Source organism: Marmota flaviventris, chromosome 13 (assembly GCF_047511675.1).
Source record: "Marmota flaviventris isolate mMarFla1 chromosome 13, mMarFla1.hap1, whole genome shotgun sequence".
In the NCBI taxonomy this organism is placed as follows: Eukaryota; Metazoa; Chordata; class Mammalia; order Rodentia; family Sciuridae; genus Marmota; species Marmota flaviventris.
This window is the reverse complement of record NC_092510.1, coordinates 72051272-72068235: the sequence shown is the minus strand read 5'-3', so window position 1 is coordinate 72068235 and position 16964 is coordinate 72051272. Positions and strand designations below refer to the sequence as shown.

General features: G+C 46.9%; 1 pseudogene; it reads left to right on the top strand.

The window, feature by feature from the left end:
* Nucleotides 1-16276: 16276 nt before the first annotated feature.
* On the top strand, nt 16277-16693 carry LOC114089113 (homologous-pairing protein 2 homolog pseudogene; annotated as a pseudogene).
* The last annotated feature ends 271 nt before the right edge of the window (nt 16694-16964 follow it).

The window sequence follows — 16964 nt, the reverse complement described above, 5'->3', positions numbered from 1 at the left end:
ACACCTCGATGTGTTCGGTTATGCCAAGGAGGGCCACAGGCTGAAGACACTTGATTTGTTCAGCATAATAGAGGATGATGGATTTGAAAATCTACCAATCCACAGGGGAAAGGAAAATCAGGAGAGAGGGTTCCATGGTCAGTGCCCTGTTCAGTCATTTATGTGCAGGGTGGCCATCTTCTAGCTGGTATTGATGGTGGACAGGGAGGGTCTGGGGCTGGGAGCTTTACCCGGAGCCTGCTCTGCCCACCAACACAGCAGACCAGGAGTGGCAGGGAATTAATGCCTCTCCCATCCCCACCCAAGCAGCAGCTTGGGCAGAAGTCGGTAGACAAAGCCCTTGGCTCCCTTGCTCAGCTCTTGAAAACACACAGACATGCGATGGTTGCCTCTTATTGCCACTTTCTTCCCAGTGTTTCTTAAGAAAACTGACCAAAGGAAGTGCTCTTGGTGGACTCCTTGACTCCAAATTGAGATAACCATTTCAGATTCTTACAGCATCCCCTGGCTTCAGAGTCTTTGGCCACTTATTCTAACCCCAGTTCCCTCCTTGCAACCAACTCTACCTGGACATTCACCAACTTCAGGCGGGCTCAGTTCACAGCCCTTGCCTTATGCCCTCATTGCACCTCCTGACTTCCACCCCAGGACCTCCTGCAGATGCTTAGGTGTGACATCCTCAGTCTGCTCAGCACCCATGAGCTAGCAACCTGGAAGCGCAGCACAGTTACACTACCTGGGACAAGTTCTCAGCCAGTGGAACCCAGGAAATACATTTTCCTCCTTCCTCTTCAAATGCAGTGCTCCAGAAAGTAAACTAAGGCATCTCCTAAACCATCGCGCACATCTCTTGCCTCTTATGGGCTCTTCCTCCTTCCTTTCTTTCCCTCCCTTCCCTTCACCTCTGCTCCCTAGGATCGTGGTCCCTAAAACAATACAGGCACCTAAGACTTTGCTCCAGATGCTGCTGTCTGAGTAGCCCAGTATGAGGGAGGGGATGGAGTTTCCACCCTTGGACACACACATCCTAATGGAGTATCTTAACAGAGGTAGCTGTCACTTCCACCTCACTGGCTCCAATTAGCATGCTGTCACCAGCCTTATATTCTGTGGTGTGTCAGAAGGACAAGTCCCCTATGGACTCTATTATAATTCTGGGGATAACATAACCTAGGGTAAAATAGTGAATATGAACTACTGTCCTTTGCACATAACAGTGCATTTGTTATTTATTTATGATACTGGGAATTGAACCCAGGGATGTTTTACCACCAAACTACATCCTCAGCTCTTTTTATTTTTTATTTTGAGACAGGGTCTCACTGAGTTGCTTAGGGCCTCGATAAGTTCCTGAGGCTGCCCTTGAACTTGCAATCCTTCTCCCTCAGCCTCCTGAGTTGCTGGGATTACAAATGTGTGCCATTGCCCCTGGCATAAAAGCACATTGTTTTTTAAATCTTCCTCATGTTGTATTTGCCAGATGGTGTTGCATCCCATGTGCAGAAAGCTATGTTGATATATTCCAGTGAAGATATTACATCTGGCATGCCAGCTGCACTTTATGCTACCATCTGGCCAAGTTTATGGTATCCACTATCATCTCCCACAATCCATTTGGCTCCTGCACCATTTAAGTCTTGGTGGTGTCTCTCTTCTCTGAAGTACTTCCTGGGAGGTGGTATTGTTTCTGATCTACTATCTTGAAGTCATGGGGAAGAGATAGTCCCAAGGATTTCCATTTGACTTTTTTTTTTTTTAACCAGATACTACAAGTCAAGTTGCTACTGTAAGGGTTTTGCAGGAAGCTCAGTATGTCTACCCCAGTTAGATATTGGAGAGCAGACCTAAACAGGTCTAGAAGGCACATGCAAATTATGTGAACAGGTGGTTCAAACTTCCATGTCATCAGTTGCTTTATACCCGTACTTCACACTTATGGCGTGGAGGGTGGTTTCCTACAACTAGTGCACAGAGAAGCGAAAACTCAGGCTGCGTCAGTTGGATTGGTGCCATATGTGGGTGCTGGGTGAAGATGGACTATTGCTGCTTTGCAGCCTCTCAGGGTGACCCTAAAGCACAGTGGGGAAGAGAACTCCTTCCATTGGGTACAACTGAGTGCTGTGCCTGGTCAGCCTCTTTTAAGAGGGGAGGAGTGGAACATTTAGATATATGTAGATGTCTGAGCAATGGACACAGGTCTTGAATGTTGATCAGGGGCCTGGAGAATACATTGGATGATACAGGAAGAGGAAATCTAGGGAAGAGTGTTATGGTTTGAATGTGAGGTCTCCCCCAAAAGCCCACGTGTGAGACAATGAAAGAAGGTTCAGAGGAGAAATGGTTGGGTTGTAAGAGCCTTAACCCAGATAGGGATTAACTGAGTGGTAACTGAAGTGATGGGGTGTGGCTGGAGGAGGTGGGAATTGAGGTTGGTTTGGGGGTATATATTTGTATCTGACCAGTGGAGACCTCTCTCTCTGCTTCCTGATCATCACGTGAGCAGCTTCCCTCCACCACACTCTTCCTCCATGTTCTTCTGCCTCATCTGGATCCCCAAGGAATGGACTATGGACTGAGACCTCTGAAACCAGGAGCCCTAAAATAGCCTTTTCCTCCTACAATTGTTCTAGTCGGATCTTTTAGTCACAGCAGCAAAAAAGCTGACCAAAAAAAAAGTGATATGGATAGACCTATGGAAATGAGCCCCAAATGTACTAGTCTCTGCATCTCTAGTGCTGACTGAAGACCCTGCGCCACAGAGGTGGACAGGATGACCCATCCCGTGGATGTCAGTCAGTCTCTCTCCTTGGCTACCCCAGGGCTGACATGGAGCAGCCTTAAACAGTGACAGCATTGGGTACATGTTAAGCAAATGCCCCAAACTATGAACCCCATCCCTCTAAAGCAGATCTAGCTGCTGACATTGCTGAATGCACCAAACCTGCCATATGTGGAGCTGTCACTGAGCCCTCCATACGGCACCACTCCTCAGAAAGACCCGCCCACCACTTGGTGACAGGTTGGCTTCCTCAGATTCTGTTCTGAGTGATCAGCATCAACCTAAAAATGGTTTGCCTTCCCTGACCAAGTGCTTTTGCCAGTGCCACCATCCTGAGACCTGCAGAATGCCTGCATTACCCACATAGTTTCCATACCACATTGTCTCAGAGGAAGAGTGATAAAGGGTGAATGACCGAGGAATCCGATGGTTTGAGCATGTACCATCCAGGAATAGCTAGTGCTTGGTAGGATGGTGGAAAGACCTATGAAAGGCTCACCTAGGGCACAGCTTAGGGACAACCTGATGCAGAGTTGTGGCACCTCCTCCAGAATGGGCTAGGTACAGTGGCTGATGCCAATACCTGTGGCTGTGTCTCCAATAACTAGAGTATAGTCGTCCCTTCGTATCCATGGAGGATTGGTTCTAGGACTTCCATGGATACCAAAATCCATGGAATGTTCGAGTCCTTTATGTAAAACAGCTTAATATTTGCATATAATTTATGCACATCTCCCCATATATTTTAAATCATTTCCAGTTTACTTAAATACTAATTATATTTACAATGCAAAATCTGTATAAATAGTTTTTCCACTATACTATTTAGGGAATAATGACCAGAAAATAGTCTGTACATGTTCAATTATAGACAGAATTTTTTTCCAAAAATTTTTAATCTGAAGTTGGTTGAATCCTCATACACAGAACCCATAGATACAAAGAGCCAACCGTACTTGGGTCTGGAAACCAAAGGGTAGGATGGGAGTGAGCCCTTTCACTCTCCCAGTGATCCCCTGAAGCTTTGTGCTCTTGCTGGGTAGAGCTGCTGGGGTCCAGCAGAACTTTCCCAAGAGACAAAGTAAGGCCACTAAGCTTGAAGCTATAACCACTGCCATGTCCCTTGAGGCTCCTCATAAATAAGTAGGCAAAAAAGGAGTGATTGTGTTATGGGGACAGTGAGCCACCAGGAGCCACAGTGGCAGCTACTTTCCATGGGCAGAGAGGCTATGCCTAGAATCCAGGGAGGGTCCTGGGGTATTACTTCATGCTCCTGTATCTCATAACTGATGGCAAATGAATACAAGAAGCAATCAAAGAAACTAAGAGACCAGACCCTTAAAGGGCAAAAGTCCAGAGCACCTCATCTGGCCAAGCGGGACAGATCATCCACAGCTCTGGCCAAGAACAAAGCCGCTCTGGAATGGTGGAGGGGAAGGAGGTGGGAGCAGCTATCCTGGGAGGGAGGGAACTGTAGCTTGTTTTACTTTGTTGCTGTTCAGAGATTTCAGTTGGCTGTGAACTTGAAAGGAACTCTGGCTATTTAACTTATACCTCTCCCCTTAGAAAATGATGAGGACATTGTGTTCTCACAAAATTGAAAGAGGGGTCCCGCCTCATCCACATGGCTATAGTCCAAGGCCCCCAGTGAATACCTGAAGCTGCAGATGGAACTGAACCCTACATATGCTGTTTTTCCTATAAATACATAACTATGATTAAAATTTTAATCCATACATGAGGCATAGGAAGAGATTACAATTACTCAATGATAAAAAGATCATAACAACTTACTGTAGTAAAAATATATGATATTCTCTCTCTCTCTCTTTCTCTCAAAACATCCTATTGAAGGTACTCCCCCTCCTTCCTGTGAAGATGTGGATGATACACAGCCTACATGATGAGATGAAGTGCGGAGAACGCTGTACTCAGACAAACACACAATTTCAAACTTCTGCATTGTCTATTTCTGGGCTTTTCCATTTGATGTTTTGCACCAGAGTGGATTGCAGGTAACAGAAACTGGAAAGCAAATCCACAGGTCCAGTGCACCACTTCACGTCTCCTCCGCATTACCTACCTTCAAGTGGCCGTCCTTGCGACAGATTTTGCTGCAGAGATCAATCAGTACAGCCTCTGACCAGCCATGGCTACCGCAGGCAGTGCCTTAGGGAATACCCGGTGTTTCCCTCTCCCTCCTGCTTCAGGCTTCTCCACCCATCCTGAGGCACCACCTGCTGCAGGGTTCATTTAGTGTCCACACATTAGACCCTCGCAAAAGAAATAAGATGCAGCAAACTTTTGAACAATGGGAGATGGATATGATGGATAAAGAGTATCCCTCCCTTCCTCCCCAGTTGAACTCTGCTGAGAAGCAGCTTCTCAAGAGGCAGTCCCACAAGAATGTGAACATGTGTGTATTAAATACTTAACTGCTCTTCCTTTTCCCCTGCCCCATCCTCCTGCCTTCTTCCTGGAACTTGACTCTTTTTTTTTTTTTTTGGTACCTGGAATTGAACCCAGAGAAGGTTAACCACTGAGCCACATCCCCAGCCCTTTTGATATTTTATTTGAAGACAGTCTTAGGGTCTCACCAAGTCACTAAGGCTGGCTTTGAACTCATATGATTCTCCTGCCTCAACCTCCCAAGCAGCTGGGATTACAGGCATGCACCACCTCACCCAGCCTGGAACTTGGGTAGCACAGAGCGCTCTATCTCAGGCTCCATTTGGGGGAAACTGAGGTTAGGATGGAGAAGTGAGAGAATCAGGGCCATCAGGAGAGTGTGAGGCCAGAGGTTCTATATGATGAAGCACCCAGGGAAACATTTCCAGGGGGGGTAGCCCCAGACCAGGGAAATCAGGCCTCATACTCAGTTGGAGGTATCTACAGCCCAGCAGTGGGGAGACCCTGTCCCCAGCATTGACAGCAAGGTGTTCACTGGGGCTGACCAAACGCATGGCCGCTTGGTGAAAACAGAGGCTCATGGGATCGACTGAGTTGAATTCCGTGTCTTGGTGAGTGGAACTTAACAAAGGTTGCACACATAGGAGGCTATGATGAGCCACAGCTGAGCTTCCTAGAGACCAGAGCACAGCGTCGGGGCAAGCTTCCTGAGAACTGGCTTAAATGCTGAAGAGAACTTGGAGCTTCACAGAATATCAAATCTGGCCAAGAGAGCCTCAAGCCCAGCTCTATTTTGCTCAAACAAAGGGAGAGCAGGAGGGAGGGGCTTGTCCAGGGTCATGGTTTATCCAGGGGAAAGCCACAGCCAAGTGTCCTGACTCGGGTCCAGTATTCTTTGTCCAGTCCCGGGATGTTCAGAGTCAAGACCATTACAAACCAGGAGAACAGGGAATGGATGCTTCATGCTCATGACCTGTCCTAAGTACTGTGTGCTAAGCACTGCCTTACCAGGTGCCACCCTTCAGACGGCATTGTTCAGCCACGGTTCAGACTATATTTCAACAGGTGGCCCACCTGCCTCCAAACACTTTGTGGAAAGAAGGTAGAAAGCAGATTCCTAGTCTCTGCCCAGCACCTACCAAATCAGAATGTCTGCGGGAAGGCCTGAGGAGCCGGGATTTAGTCCTTCTCTTGCACACTGAAGCGTTGTGGCCCCTGGCCTGAAGTTTCACATCTGTGTTTCTTGTGGCACCTGGTTGCTGAACTCTGTCTTGGAATTTCTTGCCTAAGAACACTTTCCCGTTTCCAATGCTAACCCCACAATGATGCCTTTGCAGTTTCCAGCTCAGACAAACTGCCAAGACGGCTCTGGCATGGATTTTCCCACTTGCCACACCCTTGAAAGAGGGAGAAAAAATGTGTTCCGTTAGATTAGGACCGTTAGGATCCAAGACTTTGGAGAGAAAGCAGCCCCAAAAGTAGAAAGGCCTTTGCACTTGATCCCAAGGCCAAATCAATCAGAGGCTCTCTGCTGCAATTTTATTTAATTTAAAGAAATAAGAGTTGAGGAATCCCCCAGGGACTATTAGACTTGCCCAGGAGACCAGTTGAGGAGGGCATGGGCAAAACCCCGCACCTGTGGGCTGCCTGCCTTCCGCCCATCAGTGCCCTCACAATGGCTGCCCTCCCCCAGGGTCTGTAACAAGGAGTGCAGCATCTACAGAAGCCCAACACGTGAGTGCTATTTTTGTCTCTGGAAAGATAAGAGTTGATAAATATGTTCTGGAGATAAGCCAGAGAAGGCAGGATGTGAAATCTGTCCAAAGAGATAAACGTTGCATCACTGACTGATCCTTGATGGCAGGGCCACACCTTTCTCTTGAGAGTGGCTGGTTGAACAACCCGGCTTTGTACCCCTTGCCTGCCCTCCTGCCTCCTGCCTGCTGGATGTTGGAAGCAGCTGGGAAGTGCAGGCAGAGCTGCTTCAACAGCAACAGCTGTAGCTTCCACCCTCCATCCTGCAGGTTCAAGGCTTCGCAGCTGGTCAGCAGCATTCTGAGGGGGTATTTAGAAATATGGGCTTAAGGGGAACTTCTTGTGTCCCAATGAAGGAAAATGCTACTGGCATTTGGCCGAGCAAGGGTGCTAAATTCTGCACTGTCAGATGCAGCCCACTCAACAAGGAAATATCCCAACAAAGTTGCCAATGGTGCACCCTGAGAAATGTTCTCAGATTGTAGCTTTCAATCTTTTTTTGACCGTGACCCTTGATCATACAATCCCATAAACACACACATCAGAAACAAAAGTTCCATGTAGCAATATTTGCCCTTTCTACATGCCATGAACTCAGACATTTTCCACCACTCTGTTCTGTTCCATTTTGTTAAAAGAGAGAGGGAAAAAAAAAAGTTGATCAAGACTCATTCAATAGATTTCATGACCCACAAGTTGGCAACTACCCATATCAAGGTATTTCAAAACCCTTGGTCAGTCCTGTGGTGGGTACGTGGGGGAATCGCACCAGGAAAACTGTCTGCTCCCAGGAGTGCTGCTTGACTTTGAAAAATCTCAGGGCTAAAGAGAAAGCCCCATGACCTCTAGTGAGCTAAACCTTTCATGGTCTCTTTCCCAAAACCAGATGATGGAACAGAGAGAGAAACAGTTGGGCATCCCCGAATTCCTGGTCTTCCCCGGGCCCTGCCACGTATTTGCTTTTCCCCATGTTGGGGAGGGGTGGGTCCTACCCCTTTAAGACTCCTGCATCATGGTGGACAGAGAAACTAGCCCCTGTGAGGGTGGACGGGTGGAGCAAGGACCCTGAAGGAAGCCAAAGCGCAGTTGGTGAGTATTTTTTCCTTCACTGACCTGGGCCTGGCACCTCGTGCCAGATGGGCAGCCTGGCTCCTGCCTCCAGCCACAGGATAGCCAGGTTCTAACAGAGCAGAAGCAGCACAGGAACAGAGCCAGGGTCCAGGGTGGGGCCTGTGACACTGGTCGGGGGAGAGCCCTTTGACCATTCCTTGGCCAATTAGGCTGCAGTCATAAAAGTCTGATCTCTTCTTTCAACTACTTCCTCCTGTTTCTACCACATTACTGTCGAATGGTTAAAAAGACACCACTGTCAGAGAACATGGGCTGCCTCCACCCCTTCAGGGTTATTCCTCCCTGTCTTGACCATAGGCTTCCTGATTCCTGGATTTGGGGACTCAGTGTTTTCCATATTCCCTCTGCCAGGACCCTGGTGCCTTGGAAGAGCCAGACCAGACCTGCCCGCAGTGCCACCCCCACCACTCCAGGGCTCCTGATCCTAATGACTCAGGAGATTTCCTGTTTCCCCACCAACAAGCCAACAAAATAAAACCTTAACTTTGCTGTGGCCTCTGTTCTTATGATCGAAATGAAAATTCACCAGCCCACACAGTAGGGACCTTTATAGTGTCCTGACCACGTACCCCATGGGGTCATCATAAGAACCCTGGGGACATGTGCTATTATCCCATTCCAGAGGTGAGGAGACTGGGACTCAGGGGGAAGGCAGCCATCTTTCCCAAGCTCAGACGCTGTTCAGGGGTACAGCATGAACTTGAACTTGAGTTTTCTGGCCTCACATTCATGTGCCACTCTAGTTCCATGTCACCTGCCCACCTCAGAAAAGCGCACAAGCTTTCTGGATCTCCTGCCTTGCTTTTCAGGTAAAACCAGAAAAGCCACTCAAGAGGTCTCCACTTTCCATAAGAAGTCACAGGGGTTTCTGTGGGAGATGCAAGTTTGTAACAGCAAGTTGAGTCCGAAGAAATCCCAGTACATTACTGAGTGATATGAGTGTCCTGCAGCTTGACTGGGGTCAATCCCTCAGAACCCCCTCCTCCTGGATACCTGTGGTCTGTGAATCAAGAGGAAACGGCAGAGCTGACTTCATGGACTCCTCAGAAGAGCGTAGACGTGTGAATCATCTCAGAAAAGACTCCTTGAAAACAAAATGAGAAGCAACTTTTTATATTTGTTTAGTTCCACAGGGCATGCTTTAACTACTTAGAAAATTATCAGAATAGCCCTGTGCCCAAATATTAACATATATGTGTAGCAGGGGATTTTTTTTTTGTAAGCCAGATTTCCTCTTTTACATTTGGGGACCTCATGAAATGGAACACCTACCCTCTTCAAAAGATACTTTGAAGCCATAAAAATGCTCATATGCTTTGACTCAATAATCCCCTTCTGGGAAACTAGCCTAAGAAAATACCCTGAAATATGGAAAAAGCCATACGCAGAAAACTATCCATCAAAGAGCAGCTTAGTGCAAAACTGGAATCAACCCAAATATCGAAGAAGGGAAGAAGGGTTGTTAGTATAAACCCTGAAGAAATTTCTATAGCCATTAAAAATGATGGGTATGCTACTTATGAAGGATCATACAAATGGCTTCTGATAAAATATTAGGTGCAAAAGTCTAGAAAAATATTTAAACACATGAGTTGTAAAAACAGCAAGGAAACATAGAAATATAGTTGTCAGTATGTCAGAATGGTAGGCATATGGATTTTTACCTTGTTTTCAAATTTCTTTAATGTTATTGTATCTTCTACTTTCTTTAAAAATAAAGTTGGAATCCCTAAAAAGTTAGCAATAGATCTATTCATGTTTTAAGCAGAAGAAATATTATTAAAAGAGTTTAGAATAAGTTTAGAAGAGAAATTGCCCATTTTATTATGAAGTGTCTTAAGAATGCTGTTGGTCTTGGCCCATACAGTGGGCCTCCTAGCTTGCAGTCTCCCCCACGGCCAGGTCTCTTCTGTGGTAGCTGTTACCCCCTGGAGCAAGCATCCCCAGAGACCTGGGCAGCGGTTGCAATGCTTCCTGTAACCTAGACCAAAAGTCTCTGAACCTCACTTCTGCCATACACCATTGGTCAAGCCAGTCACTAAGGCCAGCCCAGGTTCAAGGGGAACTGGACTCCACCTCTCAATGAAAGAGACAGCAAAGAATTTGGGATCATCTTGGATCTACCCCATGATCATTTTGCATGCATTAAATCAGGGGCAAATTGCAGGGAGGGGCAGTGTGGACATGTGACCCAGTGCAGATAAAAGCACAGAGATAGGGTTGGTGTGTTCGTTGCCCGTGACTGCAAACCAGTCGGCATTTTGAGGATTCACCTCATTAATATGCATAGAATGCATAAAATCACTCATCCACTTGGGCCCCATAATCTCACTCCTGGGCATCCCTCCTAAGGAAATAATTATACCAGAGACATGGAAGATTTACTGTACCTATCATAGTGACAGACAAGACAAATCCTGAAATAGTCAGACAGTATCCAGGCTTAACATCACTCTGGAAGAATAAGTGGCTATTAAGAATGTTTACAATGAAAGTTCTATACAGAAACATGTATTTATAGTACAGTATTAAAAAAAAACACAAAAGGTTATGTGTGTGTAACCAGGAACCACAAGGGAACAGGCAGGAATAAAAATAATTTAATCAGATAATGACGTTGGGACTGTCTTAGTCTGTCTTTCTGTGTTAATAGCACAGCAGTACAGACAGGGTGAATTTTAAAGACAAGAGGTTTATTTTGGCTTGTGGTTCTGGTCCAAGGTCAAGGGGCTACATCTGGTGATGGCCTTCTTGCTGGCAGAGTGCTGAGAAGGGGTGGGGCATCTCAGGGTGAAAGAGGAAGTGCTAGCCTGGCCCAACTGGCTTTCACAGCAGATCCACTCTCAAGATAAACCACAAACCTGTCCATCCATCAACTACACGAATAGATTAGTCTATTCATGAGGGCAGAGCTCTGGTCACCTGCAAAAGGTCCCATCAGGTCCCATCTTTATATCTCATAATGGAGATTAAATTTCCACATGAGTTTTTGAGAGCACAAGCCATATTCAAATCAGAGCGAGGTGAGTGTTCTTTAATATACAAGGCATGGAGAAACACGTTAACCAATACCACAGAGGATGCACACAGCAAAATCTGAACTGTGGGGACACTAACTCTGCAGGATAGATGACCAGTTTATTCAACTAATAAATTGCAATGAAAAAAAAATAGAGGAGAAGAATCTGGAGGTTAAAAGAAATTTAAGGGCTGGGGTTGTGGCTCAGCGGTAGAGCACTCGCCTGGCGTGTGCAGGGCCCTGCATTTCGATCCTCAGCACCACATAAAAATTAATAAATAAAATAAAAGTATTGTGTCCAATTACAATGAAAAAAATAGATATTAAAAAAGAAAGAAAAAAATTTAAGAAACAAATCAACTATTTCAGACCTAGTCCAAACAAGTGAGTTTTTTTTGTTTTGTTTTGTTTTGTTTTAGGTGTAGATGGACACAACACAATGCCTTTATGTTTATGTGGTGCTGAAGATGGAACCCGGGTCCCGTCCTGCTAGGCGAGCGCTCTACCGCTGAGCCACAATCCCAGCCCCGAAACTAGTGAGATCTAATGACAATGTTGAAGGGACATAAAAGAACACTTGAACTCAGGACTTTTGTTCATATTGTTTGTCTTGTTAAAGGTACTACCAGTAGCATTTCATAAGTCCTCATCTTTTAAAGATAAATATAAACATTTTTACAGATTAAATGGTATGATTTCTAGGATTTGCTTAAAAAAGTGTGGTAGAGGGGTGCTGTGGGTGGGGTCAGCATGAAATGAGAGAAGGAGCTGGTTTAATTGCTGGGTGATTGTGGGCAATGGTGTGGCATTAGGCTGTTCTGGTCTGTATTTCTTTTAAAATTCCCATAATAAAGGGTAGTTTAGTAACGAACTATAGAAATGATCCCTGAAAGTATAGTTTATGGGGTAAAAATGGGAGCTCATAACCCACTTGAATCAAATTGTGAAATATGATATATCAAGAACTATGTAATGTTTTGAACAGCCAACAATAAAAAATTAAAAAAAAAAAGGGTAGTTAGGGTCCCCCCCCCACCATGTCCTTCAAGGCTATTTAATGAAGGGACAAGCCAGGCAGTGCCTTGGAAGGATGGCTTTGATGGTGGTGTGGAAAGGACGGGTGAAGACGTGGGGACAAGGAAAGTCTGAGTGGCAAGGGTCTTAGCGCCCTGAGCAGGTCCTTACAGGCAGGAGAGCTGGTCCTGGGCCCAGCCAGGCCCTCTGTACTTCTCAGAGCCTCCGTTTCCTCAGCCATCAGCTGGGACAAAGACCTTACCCTTCCACAGTGTGTGCATCTCCACTGAGAAGCCCCGTGAAGCCACTCTGCCGGGCAGGATGGTTGCTGGGTGCTGTGCAGACCGGGAGCAGCAACAGGGCCTGAGCTCCACCCCGAACTGTGCATGCCCCGCCACAACTGTCAGCAGGTCACCCAGTGCCCAGGCCTGTCCAGGTCTGTGGGGAGGGGGGAAGCACAAGACCTGGTGGCTATTGGCCAAGTGCCTGGGGAAGGGGAGCCGATGCCAGAGTCCCAGAGAGGAGCCCAATAGGGCCTCTGTCATCCTCTACCTGACAGTGTACCCTGGGGAGTGTTGATACAAGAGATGGCCTGTCCCCCACCTTTAGCTGAACAAGTGAGGGCCTCTGAACCTGAGGAAGTCATGGACAGGTCACAGGCCAGGCACAGGGGCAGGGGCAGAGGACAGACACAGGAGTCAACTTCAAGGACCACAGGAAGTACAGAGGTAGGCTGGGCCTCTAGGGGAGTCCACCTGCCGGATTCTCAGCAGGGTCTGGGGTTACTACAACACCCCTGGCCCACTGCCGTCTCGGCTCTTGTTGTCATATGCCAAACATGTCCATACCAGAAGACAGCAGCTGTCAGAGTGGCCAGCTCTTCCTGCTTTCCCGGAGACCAAGAGGCTTCCTGGAGCAGGGGACTCCCAGTGCTTAGATCTGCAAACTAGGAGTGGTCAGTCCCCTACCGCCCACTGATACTGGAGAAGCCTGATCCTTATGAACCTGTAACTAGAAAATGTGCCCTAGTCCCACGGCTTTGTCTCACACATACAGTCCAGAAAGGCTGCACCTGCAAAATCAATTGGTTGGTGGTATAACTGGGAGGGAAACCCAGGGTCCCACTTTCCTGCCCAGGGTTATTAATTTCTCCTGGACATGCTACTTCCTGTACCCTCTCCTGATGTGCCATCTGCGGAAGGCACTTAAGGACTTCCCCTCTCCCTTCCCGAACAGCAAGACCACCAAGCACCTCACTGCCCAGGTCCAGTGGCTCAGGCTCCAATAGTTCCAAGGGCTAAAGGGGTCTTCTTCCAGTTCCTCTGCAGGCAAGTAGCTTGGTGGACCCCTTTCCCCAGGGGACAGCTCTTCCCCAGGAAAGAAGGCAGCCCAGGGAGTGTGAGCTAGGAGCCCACTAGGCCCCCTAGAGTGTAACTGGCACCTTCAGCACAGACAGCTTAGCAAGCCACGTGGCAGAATCGCAGGCAGAACCTGGGGACACGCTGGGGCCAGAGGCTGGAGAAAGGGCAGGGGTGGGGGACTAAGTGGGGTTCCAGGAAGGATGTGTGAAAGGGGAATGAGAAGGAAGAGGCTACCCTTGCCTGGAGGCAGCAAGCAGTGGAGTGACAGGGACTCCTTCCACTTTCCCCAAGGAGGAAGGGAGAAAACCTGGCTTTGTCCTCACACCTGAGTGTCCTTGGGCAACTTGTTTCACCTCTCTGAATGTGTCCTCCCCTTAGGCTGGTGAAGCTGATGAAACCAGGCTGGTACCTCGAAGACCTTTTTTTTTTTTTTTTTCTAATGTAATTTTTTTAAAATTTATATATGACAGCAGAATGCATTACAATTCTTATTGCATATATAGAGCACAATTTTTCATATCTCTGGTTGTATACATAGTATATTCACACCAATTTGTGTCTTCATACATGTAAATTGGATAGTAATGATCATCACATTCCACTATCATTAATTACCCCATGCCCCCTCCCTTCCCCTCCAACCCTTCTGCCCTATCTAGAGCATACTACAGGGACACAGCCACATCAATGTTTATAGCAGCACAATTTACAATAGCTAAACTGTGGAGCCAACCTAGATGCCCTTCAGTAGATGAATGGATAAAAAAAAAAGTGGCATATATACACAATGGAATATTACTCAGCAATAAAAGAGAATAAAATCATGACATTTGCAGGTAAATGGATGGAGTTAAAGAAGATAATGCTAAGTGAAGTTAACCAATCCCAAAAAACCAAATGCTGAATATTTTCTTTGATATAAGGAGGCTGATTCATAGTGGGATAGGGATCGGGAACATGGGAGGAATAGACGAACCCTGGAAGACCTTTAACCAATAGGAGTCCCTTTCCCATTCTGATTAGAGCCCCAGGAGGCAGCTGTGCCCCATTCTAAGGAAAAGTCTCACTCTAGGAAGGAACATTCTGGATGCACCAGCATCGTTAATAGGTGCGGCCCTTTTCAGAAAGACCAGGAGGAGGGCTGTGTGACTCCCCAAGAAGTCACTGGCCCTGATGCAGAGGTGCTGAACTCTGGCAGGCCCTGGAGTCACCTCTAGTCCACTCTACCTGGGAGACTTCAAGGCATAGCAGGATGGAGAATTCCTGAATGGAGACTTTGCAATACTCCCAATAAAGATGAAGTGAATTAATCAAGTCAGCTTTTTCCCATGGCCAGATGCAGCTGGTTATGGAGGCGGGATGTCTTAGAGGATGTCAAAGATTTGGGAGATTAAAGGAAAATTTAGCCCCTTGGACACTGAGGTCAACTGTGCAATGCTGTCACATGCTTAAAATGGGGATTTGGCCACACCTGGTTTAACTGGGCTCTCTGTAAAAACATGTTGAATAGTTCTGTGCTGATCATTTTCCCTGCTCTGTTTTTTTTTGCAGAAGGCTTTGTCCAAAGTCTTTTAAAATCTGAGGTACCATGTCCCTCTGATACAGATATCTTAGAATAAATGAGAAAGCACTTGAAGCATATTGAAATATGTGTAGGGAAAAACTACCATTTTGAACTACAAAGATTGAGGGTTGACAGAAAGACAGCTTTCAGAATAAATGTCAGACATTCTTTTCAGATGAGTAAGTCCTGACAGAGTTTCCCACTATGGTCAGTTCCTTCCCCTATTCAAGTCACAGCTGCTTGCTGATTCTGCGGATGGCGTCTGGAATGGGGCTGGGGCTCCAATACTGGGAGGTGATGCTGGCACTTAGTCCAGTCTTGAGAAATTGATGCTTCCACTTCTTTTTAATTTTTATTTTTCACAAGCTAGAGGGATCTGGTGGAATCTTTTTAGATTTCTCTTTTACTTTTACCATCTTCATGGAGGAGGAAACAAGCCTTCAGTATAGTGGCCCTCCAAGCATCCGCCTGGACCAGCATCCCCTGGGAATTTGTAGAAATGCAAATTGTCCTGTCCAGAAATTCTGAGATGGGGCCCAACCCTCCAGGTGATTCTGATTCACCAGAGGTGAGAACAGAGGAGGAAGGATACACAACCAGCACGAATAGGTAGGTGTCGCTTCAGATGCAGCTCTGCCACTCACGGCCTGGCCAGTCCCTTCACCATTCTGAGCCCGTTTCCTCACCTGTAACGGAAGAGTGACAGCAGCCCCTACCACTCTGCGGCTGTGTTGAGGTCCACAGGAGTGAATGCAAGGGAAGCCTTTAGCAGTGCTCTTTGCAGGGCTGGGGCAAAGGTTGTCATGGTTACCCCCTTACATTCTGCATCCATATGGCTCACTCCTTTCACCCCCATCTCTGCCCTGATTCTTTGTGTTGTTATGATTGTTTAGATTTTTGAAATCATATTTAGTTTTGTAGTTTAAAATAACAGGCTTACCTTTATGTTTCTTTCTTTTTTTAATTAGGGCATTTTAATTGTACAGAATAATAGCTTTCATTGTGCCAGCCCTGGTTCTTGGTGTTACAAAAGTGCTTGGTAGGATTCAGGAGAGTGTCACTATGTCACCGGCATATGTCTCTCTCCGCAGCCCCGGGCATCCTCCTGAAGTACCTGCAGGAGCAGAACTGGCCCTACAGCGCCAGGATGTGTTCAGGAACCTGCAGAGGGAACATGCTCTGGGCAAGGCAGCGGTGGTAAGGCACTGGAGTAGCTGATCCAACAAGGCAAGATCAAGGAGAAGATGAACGGGAAGCAGAATGTCTATTTTGCGGATCAGAACCAGTTTGATGTGATGAGTGATGCTGACCTCACTGCCAAGGTGCTGAGCTTGCAGCAGATTGGCCACCACATGGAGTTAACTAGTGCCCTGACCAAGCGGGAGGTGCAGAGAGGTCCAGGAGTTTAAGGAGGAATGTGCTGGCTACCTAGAGAGATGGGAGAACATCAAAGCTGCCACCAACCATGTGACTCCAGAAGAGAAAGAGCAGGTCTACAGAGAGAGGCAGAAATACTGTCAAGGTGGAGGGAGCGGAAGAGTGCGGCAACAGAGCTGTCTGATGCCATCCTTGAAGGCTACCCGAAGAGCAAGAAGCAGTTCTTTGAAGAAGATGGGATAGAGACAGATGAAGATCCTAAAGTCACACTCCCAGACCCCTGAGGGGTCCTCTGTGAAAACTGGGGGTTGGGAACACAGAGATGCGGGGACTGGCCACCTTGTTTAGAATGGCTTTTTGTTGTCGTTCCTGCTGCTCTTCGCCTTGGAGAACGGTGGGGACAGAAGCACTAGCCCAGAGTCTTGGGTAGAGGGAGGGCTGCTGGCCAGGAAGGGATGGTGGCGCCCATTTAATTTTCCACATTTTAACAGCTTGAGCTTAACATGCACACTTAGAATGAAGCTAAAGGAAAGCATTTTATAATATTTACTGTGA